Source organism: Pogona vitticeps, chromosome 3, assembly GCF_051106095.1.
Source record: "Pogona vitticeps strain Pit_001003342236 chromosome 3, PviZW2.1, whole genome shotgun sequence".
Lineage (NCBI taxonomy): Eukaryota > Metazoa > Chordata > Lepidosauria > Squamata > Agamidae > Pogona > Pogona vitticeps.
Window position 1 is genome coordinate 72,847,770 of NC_135785.1, and position 19,936 is coordinate 72,867,705.

Genomic DNA, 19,936 nt, shown 5'->3' on the forward strand with positions numbered 1-19,936 from the left:
GGATGTGGTGGCACTGCAGGTTAAACCGCAGAAGCCTCTGTGCTGTAAGATCTGTAGATCTTCAGCTGTAAGTTCGAATCCACACAACGGAGTGAGCGCCCGTCGCTCGTCCCAGCTCCCGCCAACCTAGCGGTTCGAAAGCATGCAAATGCAAGTAGATTAATAGGGACCACCTTGGTGGGAAGGGAACAGCGTTGCGTGTCCAAGTCGCACTGGCCATGTGACCACGGAAGATTGTCTTCGGACAAAACGCTGGCTCTATGGCTTGGAAACGGGGATGAGCACCGCCCCCTAGAGTCGAACACGACTGGACAAAAATTGTCAAGGGGAACCTTTACCTTTACCTTTCCTTATGGCCCGACATCCCAACCCCGACTTTAACCCTACGCATGAGCAGGTGCTCAGGGCTAAAATAAGAGATGACTCTTGCCTAAGATGCATATACTGTAGTTAGACTGATATGCACACAGTTTGCTGATGAAAGCTTTAGCTTTCCATTTTATTAGCAACATTTTCCAATTTCAGGCAGCTTAAGTGTTCTCTGCATTTATATTTATATTCACAAAAATTTTCAGTCTCTGCCATGGTAGCAGAGTTATTTAAATGTCAACTCTTTTTTTTCCCTTTTGGTTTCTTGGAATCGCACTGAGAAATGTTGTCACTTGAAAATGAAATAAAAATTGTGTGGAATTTAACAATTGAGCCCTGAGTGATTTATATATTAAAGTATTTAATATAAAACAAGATTAAAAATATTCCAGCTCACCGCAATATTTTCTTCTAGAAGAAAGCACTCAGATGGAAAATTTCATACATTTCAAACAGATTTTTTGCCTGAATGGTTTTCACATGTTTCCCCCCCTAAAACCTAGTTGTGTGTCAAATGATTTATTCTCTTCTAACAATGCAGTACAAGTGGCCAGAAAGGTGTGTGAGTGTTGAAATGGTTGATGGCAGTTGGCCAATTAAGTGCCCTCCTATATTCAGCTCTTCTACCCGCCTTGCCTTTTTTGTGCTTACACATGCTAATCTTGTTTAACACACTGATCTTCTGCCCAGCAGGAAAAGCTTGCTTAGCAATGTAATATGCCACAATGAGAATATCTTAAATGCACAGATACAAACATGTATCCAGGGGGGGAATTTAACCAAATGAATTACTACTGAACATAGCCAAAATCTCAGATGTTGCCAAAGGACAAAAACTAATTAACATTGAAAAAACAGTTAACCAATAGCAGAATATCACATCACACTTCACTTTGCAAAAACACAGTTTGTGCTGGTGTTAGGATAGTAATTAATGAAGATATGTCTTATTAATGGAAGAGTAGTTTAGTGAACACTGTACATTGTGGCTCTTAAAGTGCAGAGCAAGCCCCTGAAAGGGGTGGGCAGAAATAATTTAAACAAATGAGAACAAAGTTCCAGAATCTTTCTGGATGGAAATCTTTCTCCCCATGTTAGCTGGGATCTGGATAAGTTGATACAGGGTGCTCTTCGACACACATTTTTGAGTGTTCGGCTGCTTTTTGTCCTGCTTCATTCTCCCCCTCCTTTATTAGGAACAATGGCAATGATGATTATACATTGTTAACTGAGTTTAATTTTAAGAAGGGTTTAAGGGCCAAACCACACATTATAGACAACTTCCATTTGAAGGGGGAATTCCTTGACTGCAAAAGGTGCCTAATTATCACAGTAGGAAGTGTCTTTTCCACATGAGATGGTTTTTAAATTAGTGTGCTTTATCCTCAAGACCTGAAAAACGCAAATCAGAGAAACCAGACATGAGTCTTTTGTAAATCAGAGAAACCAGACATGAAAGTCAGCCTAAATCATGTCTCTATAACATTAACATGACTTCACCTCTAATGACAGATTATTTGTACTGTACAGTTTGGCCATAGGAGATCTTGCTCTTCTAATGCAAGGGTCTGATTCAAAACAGCAGAGAAACTTGTAGGACTTCAAGGCCATTGGGATATTTCCTCCAAATGCAAATATAGTACCAGCTTCAGAGGAGTACACATCTCAAGCTAAATATTAAAACAGAAAAGGCTAGGCTAAACCTATAGAGAACCTTGCCAAGACGATGAATACTGAAAAATGTCTCCCTCTAGGACAAGACTCTAACTGAATCATTTTGAAGTCGCTTAATAGACTTTTAAGCAAAGTAGGAAGATCAAAAAATAATTAAGTAAAATGGGGCTGTTTGGACACAGAACAAATTTTCTGTGACTGTCGAGAAATGTAATCAATGCAGCACTTATGTGCATGAAGTTTATGCCTCACCGCATGTAGAAACATAGCAAATGGCTGCTTCTGGTCAAAATTACTCTAATTATCTTAACATTTTAATTTGTTTTTAATGTTACCTATATCTCATATATGTCCATAGCTTTAAATTGTGCAGCATTCTGGTATGAATAAAGAAAGAAAGAGTGGAAATTGTGCTCAGGGTACAGCAGGGGAGAGAAAATGCTATATTCTCTCCTCCTCACTCCCTGTTTGGATCCATTTTTAAATTAGAAAATGGAAATGTTACTCTCCTAGGCCAAAACTACCAGCATTTCCTAGCCAGGATAACAGCCGTGCTAGTTAAAGTCTGGTTCAAAATGGCAACTTTTCAAACTCTATTTAGGATATTTCCGTATTAAAGGCAAAGGTGCATGTAATGCCCACCTTCTTGCTTGGCCTGTTGTTTGCAAGACTTGAGACCACTCTCACACAATGTGTCCCAGTAACTGATGGAGTCAAATTGAACCCTTACATAATATGTTGGCTTAGAATGCCCTTATTAATAAATGCAGTGACTTGCATACACCATTATTAACTGCATGAGCGAACCAATTTGCTATGTGAAGAATTAGAAGAGAGAAACCTATGTAGAGAGTCATTACATGGGGAATAATTACAGTGCACGTGCAAAATAGAAGTAAACTAGTAGTAATAGAATAAGCTAATGCAAATTCTTGGGAGTAGAGTATGTGTGGCGCAAGGCTACTCTTAGAGCATGACTCTGTGTGGAAAGATTTATTTTACTATACAAGAACATTCAGGTGTTGGCCCTATGGGTACCACTCTGTTCTGTCTGTTCCCAATAAAAATAGGCTGGTGATGAAATGTGCTTGGCCTTTGACATCTTAAAAATTGTTGCAGTCAATCATCCAGGATCTCTCATTCAAACTGTGTGCAGAACAGGAAGCAGCCCATCCACTGTTGAACAAGGTCACCTATCTGAGACAGTCCTGTAGCTCAGGCTGTTTCCTGATGTTTTCCCCAAGAGTTCAGCCCCTCTTGTTCACTCAGCACCACACTTTCACCTGTCACAGGAGATGCTGAGGTTGGAAAGGTTCTTAAGGAGACAGAGTTGCAAAAAAGATACTACTAATAATGAGGTGGGCATCCTTTAGAGCAGGAGCAGGGAACAAATGATGCTCCAGGTGTTGTTAGACTGCAACTCCCATTGGGTGTAGTCAGCATAGCTAATAGTCAAAGATGATGGGGACTGAGATCTCTCTGAGGCGAAACGGTGCTGTGAGTTTATAACTACTGTAACATTATAACTAAGAAATCCTCACAAAATGATAGAAATATATCTGGGAAAGATACTGGAATCTTACAAGATCAGTAGAGTTCCTTTTTGTTGCTTATTTCCTCGACCTTAAAAATGTATCTTTCTTTCCACCAGTGCCACATTTGCAACCATTTTCTGTTGTTGCTGTTGTTTTCCTTCTTCTGCCAAGACAAGTTAGGGAGTGGACTCAGATGGAAACTTTAACAAGTGATCTAGATGCAGATTTATATAAACAACAATTTCAGATGCTCACTGGAATGCATTTGCTGAAATCCTATTGATATAACCAGGTCTGCGAAAGGAGTGATTTTTGCTAATCAAAAATTTCCTACTTCTGCCCTGATGCTCCTTCAACCCCCCGTGTCATCATTTTTATTTTGTGGAAACTATGGGCCATGAGATGAGAAGATAATGTCTCCAAATACTGAAAACTGCTGCCACCAGGTGACATTACTAGAGACAGGCATGAACTAACAATGATCTGGATAAAAAAAAAATCACAAACGGGCAACCTGTTTTGACGAAATGAAATAAAGCTCCAAACTTTTTTCCTCTCAGCGCTTCAATTTGCTTGTGCAAAATGGATGCCCGCCTGCCCGCCCCTTCCCACTGTCCCTGTTGCCTCCTTACCTGATCCTGCTGCCTCCTCCTCCGCTACTACCACCACCATCTTCAGAGGCAGCAGCCTGGCTTCCCTTACAGGAGCTGGACCTGCTTTCCTTGCTCATTGCCCACCTGTCAGCTGATTAGGGAGATCACCTGGAAGGGAAGCCAGTTACTGCCTTCTGCGCATGCCCCTGCCTCTCGGCTATTCAGGGCAATCAGCTGGGGATCAGGTGCCTGGGCTCCTGGAAGGCCACACCGCCACCACTACTGCAGCCATCACCATTGAGCCCCCCCACTGCCAATGGGGCACAGTGGTGGCATGGTGGTGGCAGTGCAACAGTGGTGGCAGCACAACAGGACAAGGTAGCCCCCCGCCCTGGGCACAGGCAGAGTACTGAACTGGTGTTTGGCCATATAATTAAATGTTCAGCCTTAATGTAACCACGCTCAAAGCACTTCATTTACACTGGCATTCAGACTGATGTTAATGGACTTCTTCTCTATCACTTTTAGGTACTTTCTGGAAACATCTACCACAGTGCTTGTTTGCATAATCTTGATCCAAATATATTATTACAGCCAAACGACAAAGTAAGCTGGAGATAGAAAAAATGTGGAGGATAGAACTGGCAGTGGCAGCATTGTTTCAAAAAAAAAAAAACATGAGAGAATCTGTTCCTATTCCAACAGGCTCTGGAATGTAAAGACAACTCCCCATTTATTTCCTCATACTGTTCTTACTCAAACCAAGATGTTCTACGATTAAATATTTCTTCTGTAAAAAGATACTACCTTTCCTTACAGGGAACAAGTCTGGAGTTCATAGCTTTGAATGTAAAAAGAAAACAAAGAAGCTGTCAAATAAAGAAATCAAACTTTCTCTGTCTCTTCCTGTCCAACTCCCACCTCCAGGCCTCTACGATTCCATGAAATGTTTCTCGCTACCCTTTCTTGAACTTCAAGGACTGTTATTAACATTGTCTCTTGTATATGAACACAAAGGTATTAGTAGTTAATGTTTGCCTGCAGATGCCCACATTAATTTTTGGTCCTTTACTTTCAGGCCTATGAAACATGGCAGATCATTAACACTTTTTTAAAGGATCAAGTGCATTGGCTGTGAGGCATGAAAATAGGCTTAAACTGAAAGTGAAGATTGGAATATAGTTGCTATGATAACAAAGGTAGCACCATGTCTTTAAATTAGGCACACGTTGTGCCTTTTTCTTACAAGGTCCTGTAAAGAGGGACATTGTGTGTGTGTCTGTTTAGAGCATGGCAGGTTTTCTGAACACAACTCTTTGACCTTCTTCTCTCTTTGAAATATTGAATGATGTTGTTTTTGTCAATTCCAGAATAGCTATTGTAAAGGGGAAAGCAAATGGACAGGACTGCAGTAAATATAAGCATTTGTGGTTGTAGTAGTTTCTTTTATGAATCTTATGTTCTATAGTTCTTTTATGTTCTGTACAAAAAACAGGTTCCTTGTTTATGGCAAAAATTGTGAGCATTCTCTCTCTCTCTCTCTCTCTCTCTCTCTCCACATCAGCTATTTCCTACTTCCTTATATTTATTTTATTATTTAAATGTTCACCAATTCTTGTAGCCTGCAAAAGAAATGAATCTGCTCTGACAGTTTACTTCCAGGCATTCAATAAGGATTATAACCTTGACTGAATTACACGTTACACTAAACTAAATAAAGAAGAGGTAGGAAATAAAGGCTTTGCATGCAAATTATAATGTAGAAATAATTTACGTTCGTTTAATGATATCCTTGCCTTTTACAAAATTCCCTGAACATCATTCAGCTAAAATTACATATTTGAGAAGTAGCGTGTATATGTATGTATGTGAAGGAGATGAAGACAATTTATTAATTGCACACATGATGCCTATGGGCAGGGCAGACTGGGAATGGAGCTCAGATGGATGGACACAGAGAACAATGAAGCTGATAATAAGTATGTGAAATATAGCTGTTTTTAAAGTTACAATTACTCCAGGTCTATGAAATTATTTCCCCCAAACTGAAATGGGCACAAAACTGGGAATGAAGTGTAATTTGTCTCATAAGAATTTCAGAACCTCTTTATGGTGAAATTAGAATGAATTTTTATATTTACCGGAGGCTTTCTACAAAATTCTTTCATATCACACAAAAAATTAATAATTAAATCCTGCATTTTTGAGTAGCTTCTGTGCTAGTTTTCATGAAATTTCAATGAAGCAGTAGCCTCTTACTTGTATTATGGAAAAATATAGGGACTAAAATTGACAGCTTCTGTGAGGAACATCAAGATGTAAGGGAATACATGTGTGGAAAAGTAAAATCACACCATTTCTTGAGATCATCCCTTGTTGCTAAATATTCTTAGAAAAGAAGAAGAAACAATTCAAAAATGTAAAGTGTACAGGTTACAGTCCCCTGAGTTTGTTTAATTTTGTATAGAACAGCAGTTCACAAAGTTATGGTGTGGTTGTTAGTTACTTACATCTGTGCACATCCTTTTGTTATGAGTTTCTAAACAGCAGTTACTCCTCAACAGTTCTTCATGGAGTAACCAGTGATGCACTAAAGCCAGAGAATAAAGTCCAAGAAATCATAACATAAATTAAAGGCTGAAGGCTAGAATACTTTTGTCAAGTAATGAGAAGTAACAACTATAAATTGCTACAACTGATAGTTCAAGGTGAAATACACGGGAAAAGAGGTGTGGGAAGGAAAATAGCTTCTTGGCAGAAAACCTGGTAGACTAGCTTGGATGCAATACGCCGTCCATTCTGCATCCAAAAACAGAATAGTCGTGAGAACAACCAAATTCTTTTATTTATTTATTTATTTATTTATTTATTTATTTATTTATTTATTTATTTATTTATTTATTTATTTATTTATTTATTTATTTATTTATTTATTTATTTATTTATTTATTTATACCCCGCCCATCTAGACACATGTCTACTCTGGGCGGCTAACAATAAAAATAGAATAAAAACAGTGCAATAAAATAAAAAGCAACAGTAAAAATATAGTTCATGTTGCGGGGGGAATAAAAAGTAATCAAGTGATGACAGGAGGGAAAATGATAAGATTATGCAAAAGCAGGTTTTAGATATCTCCCTTTAAATGTTTTTAATAGAGGTTCATGGGACAAGGCATGCAGCTTGCAACTGCTACTTCTCTATTTATCGGTCCTTGTATATAAATAAAGGATCTCTTCCTCCCCATTACAGAATTATGGGAAACAGTTCCGCTTTACCTTTAAAAGTATTGTTTTGCATTTTCCATTTGAAACATGGCAGACACTCTCCACATGCCTCATTTACCATCAGATTAGCATTCTTGGAAGCCTCCTAAACGCAGTCATCACCTTATAAACCTGGCTACTGTAGCCCTTGTTTGAAAGTGAAAATGCCCCAAAAGGCACTCTGAAAATTGTAACAGTAGAGTTTTCCACCTTTATTGTGGCAGGATAGTGGTCTTTCTCTCCGTCTCTTTGTCCCCTAGTTAGAAACACACACACACACAGCCCAGACATTGCCTGTCTTTGGTTTATAAGAATAATGGTGGCCAGGTTTGAAACAAGGTTACAACTAGGTATAAGCCAAGTGACAGTTAATCACAATGCATCAAGAAGAACGCTACGCTAGTGTGATGAATGGTTCCCCATCAGTTTATCCCCACTGAAGCCGTTAACAAATTAATTCTTGATAATACATTAATATAAGTAACACTATCCTACATTCCTAAGACAGCCATATTGAAACTAGGAGGCAGTGGTCTGAATCCAGATGCTGATGTGTGGAGCTGTGCTGGTAGAGGTCTCGTCCCTGCTCCCTGTGTTACACATAGGGTGAGGAGGTCATCTTGAATGGGTAGGTTAATGGGGAAACCTTCCCAATCAAGTGGAGGCATCTTCCATCAGTGGAACTCACCATGGAAAGCCTTCTCTCCATCAGCGCTCTTCAAGTTCTGGCATATTTGTCGGTGTGAACACAAAACTGGAAATTTTCCTCTCTTTTTTTGCACTACAGCTTCCAGGATCATGCAATAAATATAGTCACTGGTCGTGCTGCCAAGGGATTCTGTGAGCTCCAGTACTAAAGAGGACATTTCCCAAGCTCTGTGTTGTTCCAGGTGGTAATTAACGCATAGCTTTAAATTCACAGTTAGGCCTGAAATTAATAATGAGATACAGTATATGTCCTGAACTGTCCATCCTTAATTAGCTCATCTTGGGAGGTAAGTTTGTCTTAATGATTATGGATCAGTTTTATTATCAGTAATCCTACATATGATTGTCTGGAAGCAAGCTTAATTGAATGCACTGCAGCTAACTTCTGAATAGATACATGTAGGACTGAATCATACTGACCTGTTCTAAGTACTGCTGAAGGAAGACCAAGTGGAGTCACCTTTTTAAATTTCATCAAACAAAATTGGGTTAAATAACATTTGCCAAATTCATCTGCAGTTTGCTGACAACTGAGCTGTGTCATATTCTGCACAAAAGCATGGCAGTTACAGAGTATTCTTACAGACTCTCCAAAGGTTTGTGCATATCTCCTTGAATGCCATGTGAAACCTCTGAAGACTTGAGGTTACATGGTTTCAGCATGTTGTTATGTGGAAAGCTCTGAGGTAGGCATCTTTCAGTCTCAAGAGACTATGGTAATGTGCTCTGAACAGAGGTCTTGGAACAACGTCTAGTGTGGCAAAGAAGGCCAATTTGAGAGTGAGAATCCCTTCCACACTGAAGAGAAATACACTCTGTCCCCTGCCCAGCTCCCTGATTTTGCTGATTTCGGGACTGCCTTTTTGCCTTGGCCTGCTGTACAAATGTCTCTTCATATTGGGAGAGGCCGTGCTGCACCACCTGCCTCCAGGCTGAATACTCTGAGGGATCATTTGCAAATCAGTAAAGTAGGTGGCTGAAGAATTTATCAGAACTTGGAAGTAGTGCATTTTTCTATAATGATGTTACCTCTAATGTGTTACTTTTGGAGGGTAACAATGGCATAGTTATGACCCTTTCGCAAGTGACATAATAAGTGGTAATGCCATTAATGTTTCTCTGTAATGAGTAATACTTATACTCAGCAGTTTAAAAAGTTATATTTGGAAACTAGAAATGCTTTCTTGGGACAATTTAAAGATTTTTTTTCAAAGTTCAGGTCCTTTCTTTTTGATTATTTCCAAAAAGGAACTGAAAAAGACTGGATATCATAAGGAGTGGATTCTTTAAAAAACATCAGTGGTAACAGAGATGCAACAGAAGCAGCAAAGTAAGTTATGTTTAAAATCTCTAGTAAAGGCAAAAGATTTATATGATCTTAAGAGAAACCAGAGTATTAAAATGTAACTTTCCAAATGCTAGGAAAAAATCTACAGGTTCTTATTTTGCATCATTGTTGTTATTGGTTGTTGTGGGCTTTTCGGGCTTCTTGGCCGTGTTCTGAAAGTGGTTCTTCCTAACGTTTCACCAGTCTCTGTGGCCGGCATCTTCAGAGGACAGCAAACTGTGCTCTGGGTAGGCTTGAGAATGAGTGGAGTATTTATGGCTGTGAGAAGGCTAGTTTGTGAGATAGGCTATTGTCCTGATCAGGAGATGGTTGATTAGTGTGTTTTGTTGGGGCTGTATTGTTTTGATAAGGAGGGGAGATTATCTGTCCCTGTGGTTGCTGGGTGTCATTAGCTGGTTTTTTGTGTGCAGTAATCCCTTGACCTTGTGGCTGGTTGGAGTTTCTTGACCTTTTGCACTCTGTGTTTTTGAGAGCTGGGAGCCAGGTTTTGTTGAGTTTCAGACATTCCTCCTTCCCGTTGAAGTTTTGTTGATGCTTGTGGATTTCAATGGCTTCCCTGTGCAGTCTGACGTAATGATTGCTGGTGTTGTCCAGTATTACAGTATTTTGAAATAGAATTTCATGTCCAGTTTGTTTTATGGCATGTTCAGCTACTGCAGATTTTTCTGGTTGTTTTAGTCTACGTGTCTCTCATGTTCTTTGACTCTGGTGTGGATGCTTCGTTTTGTGGTTCCAATGTATACCTGGCCACAACTGCAAGGTATCCGGTATACTCCTGCAGTGGTGAGGGGGTCCCTTCTGTCCTTTGCTGACTGTAACATTTGTTGTATTTTTGTGGTGGGCTTGAATACTGTTTGTAAGTTGTGTTTTTCCAGAAGTTTCCCCATGCGGTCTGTGACCCCTTTGATGTATGGCAGGAATACTTTGTTTGTGGGTGGCTGTTTTTCTTCTTCAGTTCGGTGTTGTTTTCTTGGTTTGATGGCTCTTGTGATTTCATTTTTGGAGTAGCCATTTGCCTGTAGGGCCCAATTCAGGTGGTCGAGTTCAGCGTTGAGAAACTGAGCTTCACAGTTCCAATTTGCACGGTCTACCAGTGTTTTGATTGTGCCTCTTTTTTGGCGTGGGTGGTGGTTGGAGTTTTTGTGTAGGTACCTGTCTGTGTGGGTGGGTTTTCTGTAGACCTTGTGTCCCAGTCGGAGGTCAGTTTTGTGTAGGAACATGACATCTAGGAACGGGAGTTGGCCCTCTGTTTCTTTTTCCATGGTGAATTGTATATTTGGATGGATGCTGTTGAGATGGTTGAGAAATTCTTCCAATTTTTCTTCACCGTGACTCCAGATTGTAAAGGTGTCATCCACATATCGGAACCAGACTGTGGGTGCGAGGGGTGCTGAAGCCAGGGCAAGTTTTTCAAAATGCTCCATGTAGAAATTCTCAAGCCTACCCAGAGCACAGTTTGCTGTCCTCTGAAGATGCCGGCCACAGAGACTGGCGAAACGTTAGGAAGAACCACTTTGAGAACACGGCCAAGAAGCCTGAAAAGCCCACAACAACCATTAGATCCCGGACGTGAAAGCCTTCGTGAATACATTGTTGTTATTGTTTTTGTCGTCGTCGTCATCATCATCAAGATTGGATGACAACAGGCCTCACATTTTTGATAATAAAAGATCATCAAAACGGGAATGAATCCAGTAATTATCAACCAATTATATGCCTTTCAACAATGTTCAAGTTCCTCACAGGAGTACTTGCAAGATCAATAGATAATTACTTAACCGAAAACTCCCTATACTCAGCTGAACAGAAAGGGAACTTTAAAAAGTCAAGAGGCATGAAAGATCAGCTGGTTATTGATAAAATGATACTGAAGAACGCAAAAAGATGAAAAACAAACATTACATGGCCTGGATAGACTATAAAAAGGCATTTGACTCATTGCCACACAGCTGGATTAACACCTGCTAAAAATTGGGATTAGTAAAAACATTCAGAGGTTTCTCAAGAAAAACATGGAAAAACTGGAAAACTGTCTTAATGGCCCATGGTGAAGAAATTGGGAAAGCTAGCATCAAAAGAGGAATATTTCAGAGGGCTTCTTTGTCACCACCATTGTTTAACATTTCACTAATTCCCATGTCAATAGTTTTGAATAAAACTGGATTTGGCTACCATATTTCAGAACAAGCAGGAAAAATCAATAATCTGTTCTACATGGTTGACCTAAAACTATATGCAAAAAGTTGCACAGAGATAGAATCACTGCTAAACACAGTGCAAATATTTAGTGAAGATATCCAAATGAAAATTGGAATTAACAATTGTGCAGCTCTGTCTATACACCATGGCAAGATCCCAAAACTAGATGGAATAGGGTTAAAAATTGCAATATTATAAAAATCAGTATCAAGTGATAAAAATTATAAATACTTTGGAATACTAAAAGCAGATAACATGGTGCACACAAAAGTTAAAGAACTGACAGAAATTGAATATATCAAAAGACGGCAGAAAATCTTAAAATCAAAATTAAATTGTGGAAATACAATCAAAGCTATAAACACATGGGCAGTTCCAGTAATTAGATGCCCAGCTGGAATAATAGAATGGACTCAAAAAGAATTAGAAGAAATGGATTGAAAAACATGGAAATGAACATGCACCACACACTACATCCAAAAAGTGATGTGGACAGATTATATTTACCATGAAAAATAGGAGGTAGTGGCTTACTGCAAATGATTGTATCAGTACAAGGAGAAAAAATTACTTAATGGAGAATATTTTGAAAACAGAAATAAAGGCTCAATATAAGAAACAACAATTTGAAAATAAATTAAACAGCTGGAAAAATAAACCACTACATGGGCAACACCTGAGAAATGTTAATGGATGATAATAATTCAACATCGGCATGGCTAAAACTGGGGACTAGAAATGGGGACAAATATAAAAATGGATCAGTTTTTTCAATGAAAATGGCCGATTCATTGAATATTTGTCGATTTGTACTCGTCAAATTTTAAGTCCCAACAAATACGGATCAATGAATATTTTCCCATTTTATTTGTCCTTTGCAATTAAAATACCCCCCATTCTACACACTGGCTGCCGATCAGCTTATCGGTGGGTTGATAGGCAGCCACCCCTCCACAGTCTACCCGTTCCTCTCTCTACCATAGCCCCCCCACCTCTCACACCCCCTTACCATAATCGCCACAGCGTGTAAAAGGGAGACTGGCTGCCCTTTGCAAAGATGGCAGCTGTGGCTTCATTTAGGGTAGAGAAGCTACAAGCTGCCATCTTTGCAAAGGGCAGCTTGGATTTCCTTAGCCTGCCTTAAGGCGTGACGGTGGCAGCAGGGGGCAGGTTTTTTTTAAAATAACCCTCCCACAAAATGACAAATAACATTGTTATTCATCACTTCATAGGGGCAACTTCATACTTCATGAGTCATCAACTTTTGACGACTCAAGAAGCGGGACAACTTGTCAAAATAGTGACTTGTCCCCATCTCTACTAGGGACCATTAAGAAAGAAACTGAAGGTTTGATTCTTGCTGCACAAGAACAAACACTCCAAACCAAGGTGATGACAGATAAGATGCAAGGAATTAGTGCTAACAGCAAATGTAGACTTTGCCAAGAAAAAGATGAAACTGTGTCACACCTCATCTGTGAATTCCAAAGATTGCACAAACAGATTATAAAGTTAGAGTGACAAAATTAGTGCACTGATCATTATGCAAAAATATAACTTGCCAGCTTTCGAAAACCCGTGGGAACATCAGGTGGAAAAGGTGCCAGAAAAAGAGGAAGTCAAGGTTTGTGGGATTTCTGGATCCAAACAGATAGACATCTTGAGCACAACACACCAGACACAGTCATAACAGAACAAAGAAATGTCTGGATCATTGACATTGAAATTTTGAGGGATGCCAGAGTTGAAAATAAAGAATTGGAAAAACTAACAAAGCACAGAGGCCTGATATTCGAAGCATCTCGCTTGTGGATGAAACACACTTCAATTGTCCCTGTAGTCATCGGGGCTTTGAGATCAATATCAAGAAATTTCAGTACTATAAGCAGTTGTAGATCTCAGAAATAACACCACCAGAGCTACAAAAAATGAAAATATTAGGAACAGCATATATACTACACCAATATTTAACAGATATTTAGGTTTTTGGTTAAAAGTTGTATCTGTTATATGATACCTGTCAATGTTTTTTCTGGTTTTGATTGACTGTGATTGGTATTTTTTAAATAAGAATAATGTGCCACCAACTCAGTTCTGACTTATGGCTACCCACCTAGCTACAAAATATTTAGAGCTGGTTTATCAGTCCCTCTTCTGGTGGCACCCTGGAACTGTATAGCTTTCCCATGGCTATCAGTTGGCAAAGTGTGTAACTACTCCACAAGCACTGGATTTTTTTTATCTTGCAGTATAGTCATGCTGACCATATGACAACGGAAACTGTCTTCGGACAGGCGCTGGCTCTATGGCTTGAAAAGCGGGATGAGCACCGCACCCTAGAGTCGGACACGACTGGACTAAAAATGTCAAGGGGAACCTTTACCTTTACCTTTTATCTAAATACCAGTGAATGGTAACTAGCAGTCCTATTTTCTGTTCCCCTGCTAAACCTCTTTATATGGAAATGTGAGCAAGTGAAGGCACAGAATTTATGCCAGGTCCACCTTGTAATTGAACATGCCAGGCTCAGCTACTTCAGAAATCCCAAATGTATAGGATTGCAGCTAATAAAATCAGTGCATAATCCTTCCACCTGTCTTTGATCCTTAGATACTCTGTGTGTGACATCTGACTGGCATTATAATATCCAGGAGCTTAGTTTTCTATACCCAGGGGGTTCTAGTGAATTGACATAACATCTGATTTAAATTGTCTTCAACCCATTTTCACATGTGAAAACTTATGCTTTGCTATCATCCTTGAAATTAATATGCAGTCTTTTGAGCAGACTCATCAAAAACTTCTGGGAGATCCCTAAATGATCATGAAAAGATACAGAACAAAATGCCTAATCATAAACTCAACTGATAAGAAATAAAATGGATGTTGAAAGAGAATAATGTGAGGCCAAATATAATATTGGACTAAATCCAATGCTCTACTCTCAGAAATTTAGGAATTTTCTTCCTTTCCCGACCCCACATCTGTGATAACAGGAAACTTGTTCCAGTATATTTACTTAGTATGAACGTTTTTCTTCCCAAGGACAAATAGTTACTCTAGAACAGGGCACAATGCTACTGAAGACCATTTTAAATTATAGGTACAGTGGGGTCTCTACTTAAGAACGTCTCTACTTAAGAACAATCCAACTTAAGAACAGCTCCATTTGCTAAATTTTGCTTCTACTTGAGAACAGAAATCCAAGATAAGAACAGGAAAAAAAAAAAAACCTTTCCTGCTCTTTTTTTAACTTTAGGTCATCTTAGGTTAAAAAAAAATTCTCCCCCTAGTGATAGAGTACGTATCAACCAGCTTTGCATTAGTTCCTATGGGAACTAATGCTTCAATGTACGAACGCACCTCTACATAACAAAAAAACAGCCAGAACGGATTAATTGGTTTTCAGTCCATTCCTATGGGAAATTTTGCTTCAACTTAAGAACGTTTCAATTTAAGAACACCATTCGAAAATGGATTAAGTTCTTAAGTAGAGGTTCCACTGTAGTTTCTATGGACGGAAAAGAGCAGATACGGATTAAATGGTTTTCAATGCATTCCTATGGGAAATACAGATTCAACATAAGAACTTTTCAACTTGAGAACCACCTTCCAATACGGATTAAGTTCTTAAGTAGAGACCCCACTGTACTGATCAGAGAGGGGCATAACTTTTAAATAAACAACACAAGACAACCTGTTGAAGGCTTGTCAGTTCTGTCTTCTTTCAGCAACAGGGAGAAGCACGTTATCTGAAAGTTAATAAGCGAGTTTTAGCAGTTCCCCTCAAGATTAGTAAATTAGCTCCATTAGCTGTACAAAAGAATAGGCCTTTTGTATAGCTAATGGGTCCTAATTCATCATTCATCAAGCCATTTCAGAATAGCTGGTGTTATAGAAACAGTTGGTAACTAAGAATGGCTAGAATCCTGTTGTATATTTCTGTATATCCAAGGGAAATTGTGGAAGTTGCTACCGATAACTGTCGCTAATTGATAAAGCTCACATAGCTTTACTTCATAGAGATTTTCAGTGCAAATACATATTCAAAATAACTTATGGTGAAAATAATTTACTTGCTTTAATGCTGTGTGTTTGTGTGGTGGGCAGAGTACAGTATATGGAGAAAAGGATTTCAACAAACATATGTCACTGTTCATAAAAACCATTCAGATATGTTACTAGATTATTATTATTGTTATTATTTTGGCAGGTTTTTTGATTCAGAAACATTCATATAAATGTCACTGAAAGAGGAAGACAAAAGAAAATAATGTGCAATTTACAGTGAAAGAATTGGGCTGTAAAACAAAAGGGGAATTCCAACAGAAATATTCAAAAAACAAAAGTGTAAAATACCACAAGAATCAGCCAGTTGTTAGTAAGAACACCTAGAAATGAGTTCTGAGATTTAAATGTTCATATGCATGGGCTGCTAATATTCTTCTGCAGGAGCAAGAGGAAACTTGGCAATCAAGAAATTATCTGATAATTACCCGTCTTGATGCATTAAATTCACTCAGTTCAAGCGTTTAACTGCAGAAAATTATGACATGCTTGCTCATGTTTAATGGTTAAATTCTGTTTCAAAGATCTATAACAGTCAGCTAGAACCCCAAATGGGGGCATCAGTTAATAATGAACACATCAGCTGAGCAGTTTTTGAGCAAGCACCAATGTTTAAATATTACGTTTTGCTCTGAAACACAATAAAATAATCTAATCCACTTTGGAAAAGTTTTCCTCTAATATGAGCTCTGTCCTTCCAAGGCAAATGCGAGCTTTAGGAATGTATCTTCTTGTGGAGTGACATTTCCAGATCCCGGAAATAGGGCATTAAATTCAAAACAAACAAACAACCACCAAATAAGGCCAGCTATTCTGCTCTGTAATGGGTGAAGGGACTGACTTCAGTCTGCCGTGGATAATGTTCGAAAAATAATGTTATTAGAGCAGAACTACAAGCCATTAAGACTATGTGAAATGAAGCTGGGATGACTTGCATATTCCCTCCCTCTGAGATCCTGTACACAGAAAAGTTTCAGCCTATTGTTCCACCCAGCCTAAGATCCTGTTGCCTGTTTGAATGAAAAGCAAAACTAATTGATTATTTAATGCACATGAAAAAGAAAAATCATCATCATCATTATCTTAGAACTGCAGAGCTGGAAGAGACACTATGGCTCATCGAGTCCAGCCCCTGTCAAGGATGCACAGTGGGGAATTGAAATCCCACAACACTTGAGGGGGTGCAGGGAATACTTTTCAGATCTGTGGATGATGCAAAATTGGGTGGCATAGTTAATGCCCTAGGAGAAAGTAACAAAAATTAAAAATATCTTGGTAAGTTTGATTACTAGGAAGGTAGATGGGGTGCAACAGGGAAAGGAGATGGGTTGATAAACCATTACTTTATGTTTTTCTCCAGAAAGTCCTATAGACCTGCCACTCAGGTTCTGATAGTGGGTAGATCTGTCCCACAGGTAGTGAAATGGTCAGGATCAATTCATAGACATACTCAGAGGCAAGCGGTCATCCGGTGTTTTTTTTAATAAAATGTGCCTTGGAACCCCAGGTAGTTGTTGGGCAGACTGACTGGAGATGCAGGTCCTGATGCTTTGACAGCTACCTTTCCTTCCAACAGTGTTTTATGCAGTCATCTGGGAGTATGAATTGTCCAGTAAACCAACAGACTCTGGTGTGTGGGGGTGGGGTGGGGGGTGGCCTTTCATTTTGCTCCTCCACAATTATTCTGCAAGTACAACGATTTGCAAAATACAGAAGCTTGAACAAGTGTGGTGAATTGATTTGGGTAAAATAGGAATTGCTTGCTATGATCTCAGTGGCTGTCTTGGATGATGGCATAGCCAAGGATGTGAGCTATCTTCTCACTAGTTCTATGCCTTCAGCCATATGCTAAAGAACTATAACTGGGAGTGGCCAGCTGGTTTTTTTTATAGATAAATGCTTTTTAATCTTTGGATTCCTGGTAAATTCTAATAGCCAGAAGTGTAAAAAAGGGTCATAGACTGTCAGCTTGCTAGGTTACACTTTAAAATCATAGTCTAAATGCATTTACAGATTCAAGGTTGTATTGTCTACTAAAATTTTAGTTTTAGAAGACAGCAGTGTCTTCCTTTTTTTTAAAAAAAAAAAAAAAGGAGAAGTGAAGGTAATATGTGCCTTCTGAAGAGGGAATATCCAGACTAGGAATGCTAAATTTTAAGACCTGTTTTTTCTGGCATCAGTACACCATTTGGGTGCACAGGGGAAGCTCTGGGAACCTGGCGTCTTAAGGGATGGAGATGAGTCATGTGGCCCGTCAGTCTTCCAACTGCCCACCAGTTCTAAAGCACATCTGAATCAGAGCCTTCAGAGTGTGGGCTATTCCACCAGGGCTAGTTTGTCTAAAACCTATTGTCCAGAGTATGAGACAAAATTGCTGGCTTAAAATTAAAAACTAAACTTCCACAGCTACGCAGCAGTCCAGACAGAGAACCACAAAGCAGATTAGTATTTTTGTTTACAAGTCTCCCTCAAACACACCAGTGCTTATAGTCGTTAGTCTTAGTCAGATTTAGTTATATTTTCCTCATATTACTTTAGTTCAACTGACACACAGTCTCCCTGTAAATAGTCAGAGACTCTGATTTCTAAAGAATAAAAAAAAATGTTTCATTTTACTTACAAAAATCTTCCTGTTAGAATACAAACAAAAACATGTTCACTGTCTGCTTATTATGGAATCTTCACTTGCTGGCTTCATTAATTTCTTTACTAGTTTAGTTTCACTTAGCTTACTGGTTACATACATATCTTCAGTATACTGAAATGCTTGCCATTACTAACTGACCCAAGTCAGCTGCAAAGTCCTTAGAAGTTAATTGCATGTACAGAAAGCACTGAGCCAAAAAGGTGGGAAACATCTGGGCGACCACCAAACATCTTCAAAAGTGCCACTGGACACTTCCGATGAAGTGACTCTAGGGGGATTACCCCATTTTCCCAAAAATAAGACCTAACGTGAAAATAAGCCCTAGTAGGATTTTTCAGGATGCTCGTAATATAAGCCTTACCCCCCCCCCAAATAGCCATAGTTAAGTGAAACCCCGCCCTCCACCATTGTGCAGCAACCAGAAGAAGACGACATGACTGTATTTGGATAAATGTAGATTGTTGTACATGGAAAAAAAATCCCTTGAAAATAAGCCCTAGTATGTTTTTTGGAGCAAAAATTAATATAAGACCCTGTCTTATTTTCAGGGAAACATGGTACTTGTTGGGCTCCCAGTTGATCTAGCTGGTCCTGATGCTTGGTTTCCATAGCTCCCTCAAGGTTTGATTCTGCTGATGCAGTTCCTCCATCTGTCTTATGGGGCTGAAAACAATATGTTCTGTTTTCTTGTTTTATAAGACCTGTCATACACGCATGCAAACAGTAGTAAGGCTCCAAGGAGCAAGGTAGTATACAGTCTGGGTAGGTAGTCAAGCATGTCTTCCAGGTGGGAGCAGTGCAAACAAAGAGAGTCCAAGCTGGTCAACAATCCAAGGGTCAACAATCCAAAATCAGCAGCCAGAAGAGACAATGAGATGCTGATGAGGGTGAAATGCAAGGTACAGTGATAAAGAGTACAGGTCACAGGACCAAAAACCAGGCCAATCAGGGCTTCTTCATCTAAGTCTTGAAGCCTCCTCTCTTTGTGGGTATCATGTCTTGCGGCTTGAAGGCCTTGGATCCACACAATCAACTGGTTCTTCCCAGGATTATGAGGCTAACTTCTCACAGGAAGATTTGTCTGTTAAGGTCACTGGCACTGGAAGGCAGAAATGATTTTCAGTATAACTTGCAATTAACATTTAGTTCGCTTATTATCTTATACACTGCAGAAAAGGGGAAACAATTAAGAGATATTAGGAACATTTAAGTGCATTTACAGTATTAATTCTATGCACATATACTGCATTTAGAAGTTGGCCTCCGTGAATTCGAAGAGTCTTACTCCCATGTAAGTGTGCATCAGATTGTAGTCTCAGTCAGCTATCATGACCTGAATGACCACTAAGAGCAATTGCTTCTGGAATTTTAAAATGATTTATGTGACTCTAACTATGCTTTCTCTAAGACAACATATCACTTCTTTATGTTATTAATGCATTTTTTTACAAAAGGAGAAAAGCTTTTTTTAAAAACCAAATACAGTATATATTCTGCTTAATGTCATTTGATTTACAAATGAAAGAAAT

General features: G+C 39.0%; 1 long non-coding RNA gene across 3 annotated transcripts in view; it reads left to right on the forward strand.

The window, feature by feature from the left end:
- LOC110077925 (uncharacterized) overlaps nucleotides 1-5,065 on the forward strand; it is a 30,668-nt gene extending 25,603 nt beyond the window's left edge. For all 3 annotated transcript variants that reach the window (XR_013543928.1, XR_002300372.3, XR_002300374.3), the window contains one exon: nucleotides 4,700-5,065. This is a non-coding gene — a long non-coding RNA (uncharacterized LOC110077925). The remainder of the gene's footprint in view (nucleotides 1-4,699) is intronic.
- The last annotated feature ends 14,871 nt before the right edge of the window (nucleotides 5,066-19,936 follow it).